The sequence below is a fragment of the Coffea arabica genome, chromosome 11e (assembly GCF_036785885.1).
Source record: "Coffea arabica cultivar ET-39 chromosome 11e, Coffea Arabica ET-39 HiFi, whole genome shotgun sequence".
In the NCBI taxonomy this organism is placed as follows: domain Eukaryota; kingdom Viridiplantae; phylum Streptophyta; class Magnoliopsida; order Gentianales; family Rubiaceae; genus Coffea; species Coffea arabica.
Genome location: NC_092331.1, coordinates 48,569,882 through 48,580,621, shown reverse-complemented (window position 1 = coordinate 48,580,621; position 10,740 = coordinate 48,569,882). Strand labels below are relative to the sequence as shown.

The 10,740-nt window shown below is 33.2% G+C and overlaps 2 long non-coding RNA genes across 3 annotated transcripts; one reads left to right on the top strand and one right to left on the bottom strand.

The window, feature by feature from the left end:
• Positions 1-3,401: 3,401 nt before the first annotated feature.
• LOC140021043 (uncharacterized) lies at positions 3,402-8,502 on the bottom strand. Of its 2 annotated transcripts, XR_011825023.1 has the most exons (4): positions 6,203-8,502; positions 5,571-5,728; positions 3,985-4,139; positions 3,402-3,878 (listed from the first exon to the last, which is right to left on the bottom strand). It is a non-coding gene; the product is annotated as an uncharacterized lncRNA (long non-coding RNA). The 2 variants fall into 2 exon arrangements; XR_011825022.1 differs by having other exon boundaries at positions 3,985-5,728.
• A 270-nt stretch (positions 8,503-8,772) lies between these two features.
• LOC140021042 (uncharacterized) lies at positions 8,773-9,071 on the top strand. The gene is made up of 2 exons (XR_011825021.1): positions 8,773-8,912; positions 9,017-9,071. It is a non-coding gene; the product is annotated as an uncharacterized lncRNA (long non-coding RNA).
• The last annotated feature ends 1,669 nt before the right edge of the window (positions 9,072-10,740 follow it).

Below are 10,740 nucleotides of genomic sequence, written 5' to 3'. Positions count from 1 at the left end.
AATTAACATGCTCCCCAGGCTTGGTTCTCGAGTTTCCGAGTGCAGAGTTTACTACATACCAAACCAACTCAAATTCTCTGCCAAACCAACTACATACCAAAATTGGTACATAGTTTAAGTCCTTCCATTTTTTGGTCAAATTTATGTTTTAATCCTCTGTGAATAGAGGAAGCACAGTCATATTTTGTTTGCTTTTCAAGTTAATTAATGAACAATACATCCTCTATTCTTAGTGCATTTTGATACTTATTTTCTAAACATGATTTCTGTAATTTTGATAGTCATAGATAACTAAATAATCAAGCCCTAGCTAGCTGAATGTACTGTGTGGTCAAAGATATTTTGCTCCACTATCTACCTTAATGGGGAAGTTAAGACACCATGATATCTACATGTTTTTATTGTAAGTACCGAATTACAATATCTTTCTTATTCTTTCATCACTTTTGTGATAAAGAAAAGAATTGTTTGTTGTTCTTCTCCAGTTCTCACACCGTACAACAATATAGGGCTGTTGAAAGAAACAATAGGCAGCAAAACAACACGAGTTCTTAAAACTTGTACGACTTTTTTAGAGTACATTCTGTTCATGCACTCACAATTAATTTTCTAATGAAATGAAGCTATCTGTTAGTTTTTTAGAGGGAAATTCATCCCTTCTCTGCCTTCTAATATTTTGGATTGCACAATTTTTCTCCAGCAATTCTTTGTAACTTGCAATCCACCAAAATCTTGCCTTGAACTCTACTCTTGTATTAAGAAGCCAAAACTTTCACAGATACACACCTCTCACATAAACTATTTGTAGCAAACTGGGTGGGTACACAGAAAATTTTTGCTAAAGGTTTTTTTTTTTTAAGAAGAGGGGGGGCGGGGGTGGTTGAGAGTTTATGCGTATGGGCAGTAATAGAGCCTTACACAAACTCAAACTAGCCTAAATAAGTATGTCACAGGGATGGAGCTATCATAAGGTATTTTCTTTACCCTTCCCCTTCTATTAACTTCTCATTCCCTTTCTTTATAGTAGGAGTGGCAATTCCTGACACGACTCGAAAACGCGACACGAACCTAACACGAAATTAATGGGTTTGGGTTGAGGTTTCGGGAGTTCGGGTCAGAATCGGGTCGAATCTGATGAACCCGAAAAGAAAACATGTCAATTTCGGGTCAACCCGTGGTGACCTGATATGATCCGATGTGACCCGTTTATGAATTAAAACTAATTTAATAAACATAAAAATTATTTTATCTAACTAAACTAAATCATTCTTTTTTTCCAAAGGCATTAATTACTTAATCCTAAATGAATTTATTTAACTTGTGTGAAGTTAAAATTATTATATTTGGACAAATAATATATTATGTTATTTTTTACTTTTATGCTGTTTTAATTTATTTTATATTTGGTTTGGGATAAAATACTTTTATGGTGTTTAATTTATTTTAGATTTGGTTTGAAATTATTTATTTAAATTTTTATTACTTGATTATGTAATTAATTTTGTGAAAAATTGATTTTATTAGAAATTACAGTAATAAATTAATAAATTAAAATTAAGTTTCGGATCGACCCGCCAACTCGAAATTTTCGGGTTCGTGTCAGGTACCCTGACCCGTTTCGGGTTGGCGGGTCGGGTTCGGATCAGCAGGTTCTTTGTTATACTTAGGCCTCAACCCGACCCGCCAACCCGAACCCGACCCGATTGCCACCCCTACTTTATAGTAACATATTTTTTTTTAACTAAACTTGTTCTTATTATTTCATGCATAGAAGTCATATTACCTATTCTTCAGACAAATCCCCAGCCTCTTCATTTTCTTTGTAGATTTACAGGTACTTATATATATATATATATATATATATATATATATATATATATATATATATATATATATATATATATATATATATATTTGAGGGATTTGCAGGTACGTAGTTATACATTTATAATTTGCATTATCTGTAGAAGCATGTGTATAAACTAAAATACCAGACTTAAACTATTATCAGGTTCTCCAAAGTCATCGGCCGCATCTTTCCTCTCCATACTGCTGCTAGAGGTGGCAATTTGTCCCAAGTCCCAATGGATTACCCATGCCCATTGAGACTTTGGGCGGGATGGGTATTGGAATTTGATATTGGGTTTAAAATGGGACAAATCCCAATTGTACCCATTAATTGATAGAAAATTTTGGAAAATGCTTGGGTACCCATTGGGCTCAAATAGCAAGGGCTCCGTTTGGATTAACTATTTTTGGGGGGTATTTTTGAAATATTTTATTGTAGTAGTGTATATGAAAAATTTTTACTATAAAATATTTTCGAAATATTTGATATACTAATATGGATGGGATGCTTTTTGACTTATTGTATATTACTGTAACATGGTATTTGAAAAACTTATTTTTTTAAAAAATAGCCAATCCAAACGGAGTCTTAGATTCAAAAATTATCTTTAACAATTTTTATAGTCATGATTGTATATCTATCTTTTCCTTTATTTGTTAATCCAATTTTTGGTGATAATCCTGAGTATAAAGCACTTGCATGTTTATTTAATAAAACTAAAAGAAATTTAATAAATCAAAAATATTAAAATTATATAAAAAATAAAAAATAAATTAAAGGAAAAAAATATGTAGAAAATAGATTTGGATATTGGGCGGGATCAATCTAAACCCATCCCAAAGTGATCCCGCCCAAGTTAGTCCCAAAACATATATGGGTAAGGTTGGGCCTAAACCCATATAACTCGGTTTCATCTTAAACCCAAGCAAATCCCGCCCATCCCGCCCATTTTGCCACCTCTAACTGCTGCCAAGTTCCTCGTCCGTACTTACTGATATTCTCATCCCTTTAGCTGACATATTCGCATCCAAACTTTCAAAACCTACAGCATTTAGACCACTCAAAGATCTGAAATACTGCAAAGAGTATTTAACCATAAAACTGGTCAACATCTCACAGAACATAAATGTGACTTAACTTGAATTAACCTATATAGCTTTACATACACAACACATGGAAGAAAATGTACTGCAGTTAGGTAACAAGACACTAAGCTGATTACTACACTTTACACCCTCTAGATGCAAGCTGGCTTTCCCACTGAGATACTTCATATATATGAAATTGGATGAACCGATCAGATCAACTAAACCCCAAAAAAAAGTATGATGGTGAAAAATATCATTCATGCTGATTCTACACAAGTTCAGTTGCATAAGTATATAAAAGCCAAAGGCAATTGTCTTCAATAAGTGGGTTTCATTTAACTGCAATTTCTCTGCTAACAATCACATCAAACAATTATGTCAGAATTGCTCCCAAACTCGAGTATTCTGCCACTAGACCATCTGTTGTACAATCAATTTCTGATTTATCCTTGTGCTAATTGTCACTCTTTTAAACAAGATTTCATAAATTAATACAGCTATTAAAATGGAACCTAATTAGAAAAAAAGTTCTAATGCAAGATGCATTGTTCTAAAATCAAAAGTGCTAAAAGTCAATCAGATTTTGTACAAATTAATGGAAAAAAAAAAACCGTAAAGAATGACAATAGATCACCATCAGCTAAACCAGATGCCACTTTTCCGCCAGTTTTCATGAGAAAACCATTTACCAAGAATAGCCAAGCATAAAAAATTCACCAATGAGTAACTTTAACTCCTTCATGGATGGCCTAACAAACCAGGGTGTCTGGGTACGTGTACGGTGGAAGATGCAGAATGTACTGGGCTTCAGCAGCTGCAGGGACCAGAATATCTTATGGCAGGAACTTGGGCCAACGAACCCCAACATTTCAATTAAGAGCCCTTCCATCAAAGTCTATGTATAAGCCCAGGGTCCCAAACAATGACCGAAGTGTTCTCCACTGCCAGTTTGTCAAACACTCAAACACGTAAATACCTATAAGCTACTAAAGCACCACAAATTTTAAGTCTACTGAAATACGTAAAACTTAAACTTCTAATGAATACCTCAAGATCCTAAAAAGGTTACCCATTGTTCGAAGTAGGTAAACTCAATATTCAGCCAAGTTCCCATGATTGTGTAGATCTAATCTTCCCTTAAACTCTTTATTGGTTACATCAGTCTTGAATAGAATGTCCAAGAAAACATTCAGTTTGAAGCCCTAAGAAAACATTCAGCACACACAGCTTTTATAAAAACTCCATTAAGTCAAAAGAATAGAATGTCGCAAGCACCAGATGCACACCTTCCCATTCTCCTAGTCGGTTCACTCTTTGCCTCCCTTTTGCAACACATAAAGGTCCAAAAAATAAAAATGATACAGGCTTTGTAGAGGACTTCAAATAAAACTGAAACTCATTCATTTCTTTCACATGGTAATAAACCTCAGAAATGCTTGGCTTCTGGTGTAAATATATCCAAAAACAATTCCTAAATCGTCTGCCACAAGTTTTTAATCTAACTCTAAATCATCCGCCTATTATTTGGTTCCTTATAGCCCTAGAATAGTGCAACATCTCATGCTTATACAAGTTCCTTTAAGTATGAACAAAGGACAATTATCCAAAGCTGCGGCAACGAAGAATGCCTTTCTATTGTTAAAAGCAAAAATGATGCTTACATATCTTCTTCTCAAGACCTCATGCTACATGACTGGCAATCAGTGGAGTATATAATACATGCACGTAATATCTGATGTCTCAAATGACTTACAAAATTGGACGCATGGTTTTCTCCTCCAAGAATTATGATCACTTAAGACCATATCATTCTCTAGAGAACTATAATCATGCCCTTATTAATTTGCTTTTATGTTTATAAATTTTTTCTTACAGTAGAAAATATAGCATATCTTCTATCTATTGTTTTTGTTTTATTTTCAAAGAAAACAATGCAAAGCTTCCGTATTGGTAAGGTGAATTTGTTCTTAACCGAAATGAGTTATGTACAAGCTTAAGCTAACTGTGTATCCATAAGCCTCTTCAAATTTGAGGAAAATGGTAACTAATTCATCTATATACACTGGAAAGATATGGGTGATAAAGAACTTAACCAGTGTTGCATTTTGGATGACGAATCATGTCAGTTACTCAAGAAGGCACAGCAGACTTAAATGGAGTCACTTGATTGAACCAAGTGACAAATGACAGAGTGAGCAATGCAAGGTGAATAAGACATGTAAACAAGGAATAAACCATACTAATCTGTGACCTAACAATGCACTAATTACAAATAAATGGATGAAGTTGAAGATCATAAGCAAAAAAATTTGAAGCCAGTTACTAGACTTAGATGTTAATAACCTATTGGCAGGATGATTGACATCTTATCCTTCTGTTTGTCTGCCAACTGAAATCTTAATCAAGTTTAGAACCCAAAAATCATAAACGTTTTTCCTAGACTAAGTTCAACAGAAGGAAACTGTGTTGACCGCATTATTTTCTCAGTTTTCTCTCAAATGAAGGCTATTAGCATTACACTTCAGTTCCAAAAACTTCTCACGTTTAAAACAGTAAACAACTTTAATTTGTTTGTTGTTTTCCCCCTCCTTAATACCTAACACATTTGAACAACACAATATGTCTGTGCCTACCTGCTGCATAGCTCACCCACTTCTCCAAACTTCATAAGTTTTTCCATTAGTCGCCGTGCCATTCGCGGTTTGCTTATGCTTAATAATTCAACATCTCTTTGTTTACAAACAAATTCCATAACACTGCTGCTTTTCATCTTGCACCAAAGCATTTACAGCTGCAAACACATTATACAGGCAATTCAAGTCCACTACAGTCTTGTTCACTTACAAATATCCCAAGTTACCAAACTTGGCCAGAAATTAAGAATCCCACAAAACCAAGTTCAATAAACCAATTCAACTGTCCTGATTCTTAAGTCAGCATGAATTTTCTTTATGTCTAAAATTTCCTTATTTTGATTTTGAAAACTGGAAAGAACTAAAACCAGCAGAAGTTATTACCCTTTCAAGAATTGAAGTGGCTTCTTTTGTTGCACTCTTTTCCCTCTCCGCATAACAAAGAAAGCTTTTTTTTTTCCAATCACCATATTGCCCATACTAACCCAAATAATGAAATTCAAAATTTTCAAAAACCCAGATGCAAATTCCATAAATAAATGCGAATGAAGTATGAAAATAACAAAACAGAAAATTAAAAAAAAAAAAAAAAAAAACTTTCTGCATAGGAGGGACGGCAAGAGAGGCCTTACTGATGGGGCAGGAGATAGGAAGCCGGAGTGGGAATGATTGAGGAGAGAAGAAGGCGCGTTGTAGTCAAAACAATGAATTCTGATCATTCATAGCAGAGTGCTGCTCTCAGGGCTTCAGCTCCTCCTTGGTTTTCAGTTTCACTCTCACTGCTTCTTCTGCTCCTCTTTGTGTTAGTGAGTTTTTATACCTAGTTCTCCCACTTAGTTTACTAAAAGCATACTACTGTTTAATTCTTAAATTTTTTAGTCCTTATAGCCAAATTCTAACCCTACAGAATTATTCTAGATATCAGTGAAGGGATAATGCAGTTCCTTACTCAGCATTAGCATAACCGGGGATCTTTTCAGTTTATTCTTGGCATGAAGCAATTTTATTTGTTTGGTTGAAGGTAGATTTTAAATCTTTAAAGGGCGGGGGTAGGGGTGGTGGGAAGAGGGGCATAGAGAATGACTCAAATAAAAAATCTTAAAATCACCTAGGAAGAGGGGCGGGTTGAAGGGAACTTGACTCATCTCTAGTAAAATTCTTGTTCTATTTTTTGTGCACATTTGAATGCACGACATGCATTTTTATTTATTAAAAAGGACTAGAATTAGTCAAATTTAAAATGATCCTAATCAAATTTAAATTGATCAGTCTTATTCTAATAAATGAAAATATATGTTATGCATCTAAATATATATTGTGAAAAATGGAAAGATATTCCATTAAAGAGAAGTCAAATCTAGGATGAAGGAGGGAATATAAATGAAATATCTTGAATTCAAAACCTTCCATTTATACTTAAAAAAAATTCTTGAAGTCACCCGACTCATAGGCTGCAAATTTTGTCATTAAATTTATGAATGTTTTCCCCTTGATTTTAGCCAATATTGCATTAATTGGTGGATTCTACTTATATTTAGTAATTAGTGATGACTGTAGGGATCTAGAGCAAAAAAGAATTAAAGATGTAATTTTTAATAAAACTACTATGCAAATTAGCGTTGCCCCGTCAAAGTTTAACCTGCATGTTTGGGAAGTTTGGAATTTGGCACATAGTCTCCAATTTTAAATTGAGGTCGCAATAATCAAACTTTTGATCGAATGGATAGTCTTTTACTTTTATTAGGATACTAGTTTATTTATCTTTTAGCACCTTTTTGAAAAAGGTTGGTCAATTTTATTAGGATGTGGCCTTGTTTGGCAGATAAGTTTTTTGTCAATTTTGTCTGTTATAAGTTTTTTAAAAACTTTAACTACAGTAACATTAAAAAATTTCTCAAAGTTTTTAAACTATAAACTTCAAAATATTAAAAAAAAAAAAACACACTTCAAAAATTTTGTTAAAAACTTCTATAGTAAACTACAATAAAGTTTTAGACAAACACCCAAAAATCTTACTTACCAAACGGGGTTTGTTTAGGAGTAGTAGTTGTGGCAGAGACAGGGAATGAAGCAACAAAATATCATCGTTGTCATTCTTTTCTTTCGTAAAAAAGCCAGCTTAACGCGAGACTCTTTGCTTTTCTCGTAAGAAGAAATAAGAAACAATGTTTTTTTTTTCTTTTCCTCTGGACTTCATCACATATTTGAAGAATGGCCGTGGAAATTACTTCTAGTATTTCCCGTGTGATTTCTTTGGTGGAGATGAACTAAGCTTTTCACTCTAATCAAGAAATAACGGAGGATTTAGTTCAACTAAAATTATGATTACATTTATTTCTTTTATTTAGGGTATTTGTATGTTGCCTGGTTTAATTTCTTATGTCTATTATGTTATTTGAATATCAAGGGTTCAGTATTTGAATTAATCTAATAACCTAAAACCAATTAGAGCAGTTAAATCCGTAATTGTTTAATTTCTTTAAATTAATGATAACTGACATGATTGGATTTGTATCAAGGGAATAGATTGGTTAATTTAAAATAATTGATAACTCTCGTAACATGTTATTTGGTTAGAACACAGCTTCTCTAATTGTTAAAGCAATTAAAAAATTGAACTCCAAAGCTCTGTTTTTAAACTCGGACCGGACTGGCCGGAAAAATCGGGAATCGGCCAATTGTCCGGTCTGAGTTAACTCTAAAAACCGAAAAATTAAAAATTCGGTCAAACCAGGTCAAAAACCAGGTTTGACCCGATTTGACCGAAAAATAAGAACCGGGTGTGAAGGACCTGCCAAACCCAAAGCCGTTGACCATGTGCCACGTTTCCAGTCAATACGCTTAGGTCCCACCATCCACCGCCGCATGGTCGAGTAAATTCCCAAAATGAGGGAATTTTTAATCTAACTTCCCAGAGGGTGGTGATTTTTTAGTCTCTTCCTAAATGATGAAAAATACATCCAAGAAATGCGTTTTTTCAAATAAAAACGCAATTTGCAAATACATTATTTTAATTATCATAAATTTATTTAAATAGGAAAAATTGGTTAAATAACGCATTAGTGGAATGCGCTAGTTTAAAAAGTCTCTTCGGAAATGCGTTTATTAATAAAAAAACTCATTTGTTAAATGAATTTTTAGCATATCTAGGAGTCTATTCTAGTCCCCGGTACTAAGAACTATTTCCCCTCAATCCCTTTCTTTCTACCCTAACTTCTTCAAGGCCAAACAAAGCACACCACCTATTCAATTTTTTTTGTACATCTTATACCACATTCGCAGCCAACGTAAGAGCAAGAGTGGTGATTGGGAGACTGGTGAGCTAATTAGGCATATTGTCAGGTAATACTTACAATTTCAAATTTAGGGTTTATGAAATGGATGCATTTAATTATTTTAAAAGCAAAAAAGCAAATCTGAGATGATTCTTTGGTGCTTATTGACAGAGGAAGATACCGTGCGAAGGGCAAGAGTATTTGACAAAGCAAGAGATTCTGGAAAGAGGACTTACAAAAGCACGAGCAACGATTAGAGAAGCCGCAGCCGCTTTCTCCGCCCATATTTACCACAATCGTGCTGTTTTTTTCCAGTGCGTTTCCTTTGCTTTTTTGTTTCACTTAAATGCATTAATTATTCATTTGAATAACCGGTGGATATATACAGTGGTTTTCTTTTCTTTTCTGTTTAATTTAAATGCATTAAAATGTATTAATTATTCCTTTATTAGCAATCCTGCTACTCCTTTTCCCTATCATTGCTTTCCCGACCCCTTTACTTTAATCCAAATATATAAAATTATTATTATTTATTTCTTTCCTAACCAGTGGATATATACAAATTGAATGTAGTAACTAGCAATGAAGTTGGGAGATGATGTAATCCATGATCATACAATTAATTGCTTGGTAAATTATTCTAAAACATGGGGATTCTAAAAAAAAAAAGAATATGTTGAAGTATTCAGGCACATAGCATAAGCACTTTAAGCGAATTCAAAATCTAAAGTTTTAAAATATAGTTGCATATTAAATTGAAAAATATTTGGAAAATTATACATATATATATATCCATATTAACGTGGACAATATTTGCAAAAGTTAGAAAAGGAGCAGGGGATTTTCTTAATCAGTCCAACAACTTGCCTTCTAAGTACCCACCAAAATCATACCTAGCAAAATACTACTGCTACTACAATGAAATGCAATACATATTGCATGTGGATGAAGAGACCAATGTAACTTGGAATTGGTTTTTGCGTCTTCTTCGACAACATGTTCTTAAAGAAAGACAAGTTTGCCTGATTTCTGATCATCATAAAGGAATATTAAATGCAATTAGATTGCAGAGGCTTTGGCAACCCCCATATGCTGTTCATCGACTTTGCTTGTGACATGTTAGGAGTAATTTTAACACAAAGTTTCGTAACACGCATCTAAAGAAATTGTGTTGGGATGCTGGTTCTACCTCTCAAAATCACAAGTTCACCAAGATTATGGCACTCACCTCTTTTATGATTTAAGAAATAGCACTGCCCTCCCCTAGAAGGAAACTGGGGCCTATTGCGAATAAAAGATTGTGAAAATTTACCTTTATACCCTAATTATTTGGTGAAACTTAATGAACAAATTTTGCAAAAGAAACTTGTTTCTTGTCAACAAATTAAGTAACTAATTAAATAATTAAATTACTTGTAATTGTTACTTTCATATAATTAATTTATGTTAAATGCAGAACCTACCAGTTTCCCTTTCATAAAAATATGAGAGTAATACTTTTTGAATTTTACTTACAACCATTTGTATATTTAAGATAAATTAAATGATGCAGAATAAAATACTCATAACTAGCTAGTACTTTGTTCATGTAATAGAGGAAACCCATAAAGAACTGGTATGTTATGGGCAATTTCTTTTTTTTTTTTACTTTCACATATTTAATTTATGTTAACTACAAAACCTACTAGTTTTCCTTTCGTAAAAATATTAGTGTAGCACTTTTTAAATTTTACTTACAAACATTTATGTATATAACATAAATTATATGATTCATAGTAAAATGCCTACCCCCATAGCTAGTGCTTTATTCATGTAATAAAAGAAGCCTATAAAGAGTTGGTAAAAAATGGGTAATTTCTTTTTTTACTTTCACGTATTTAATTTTTATTAAATAT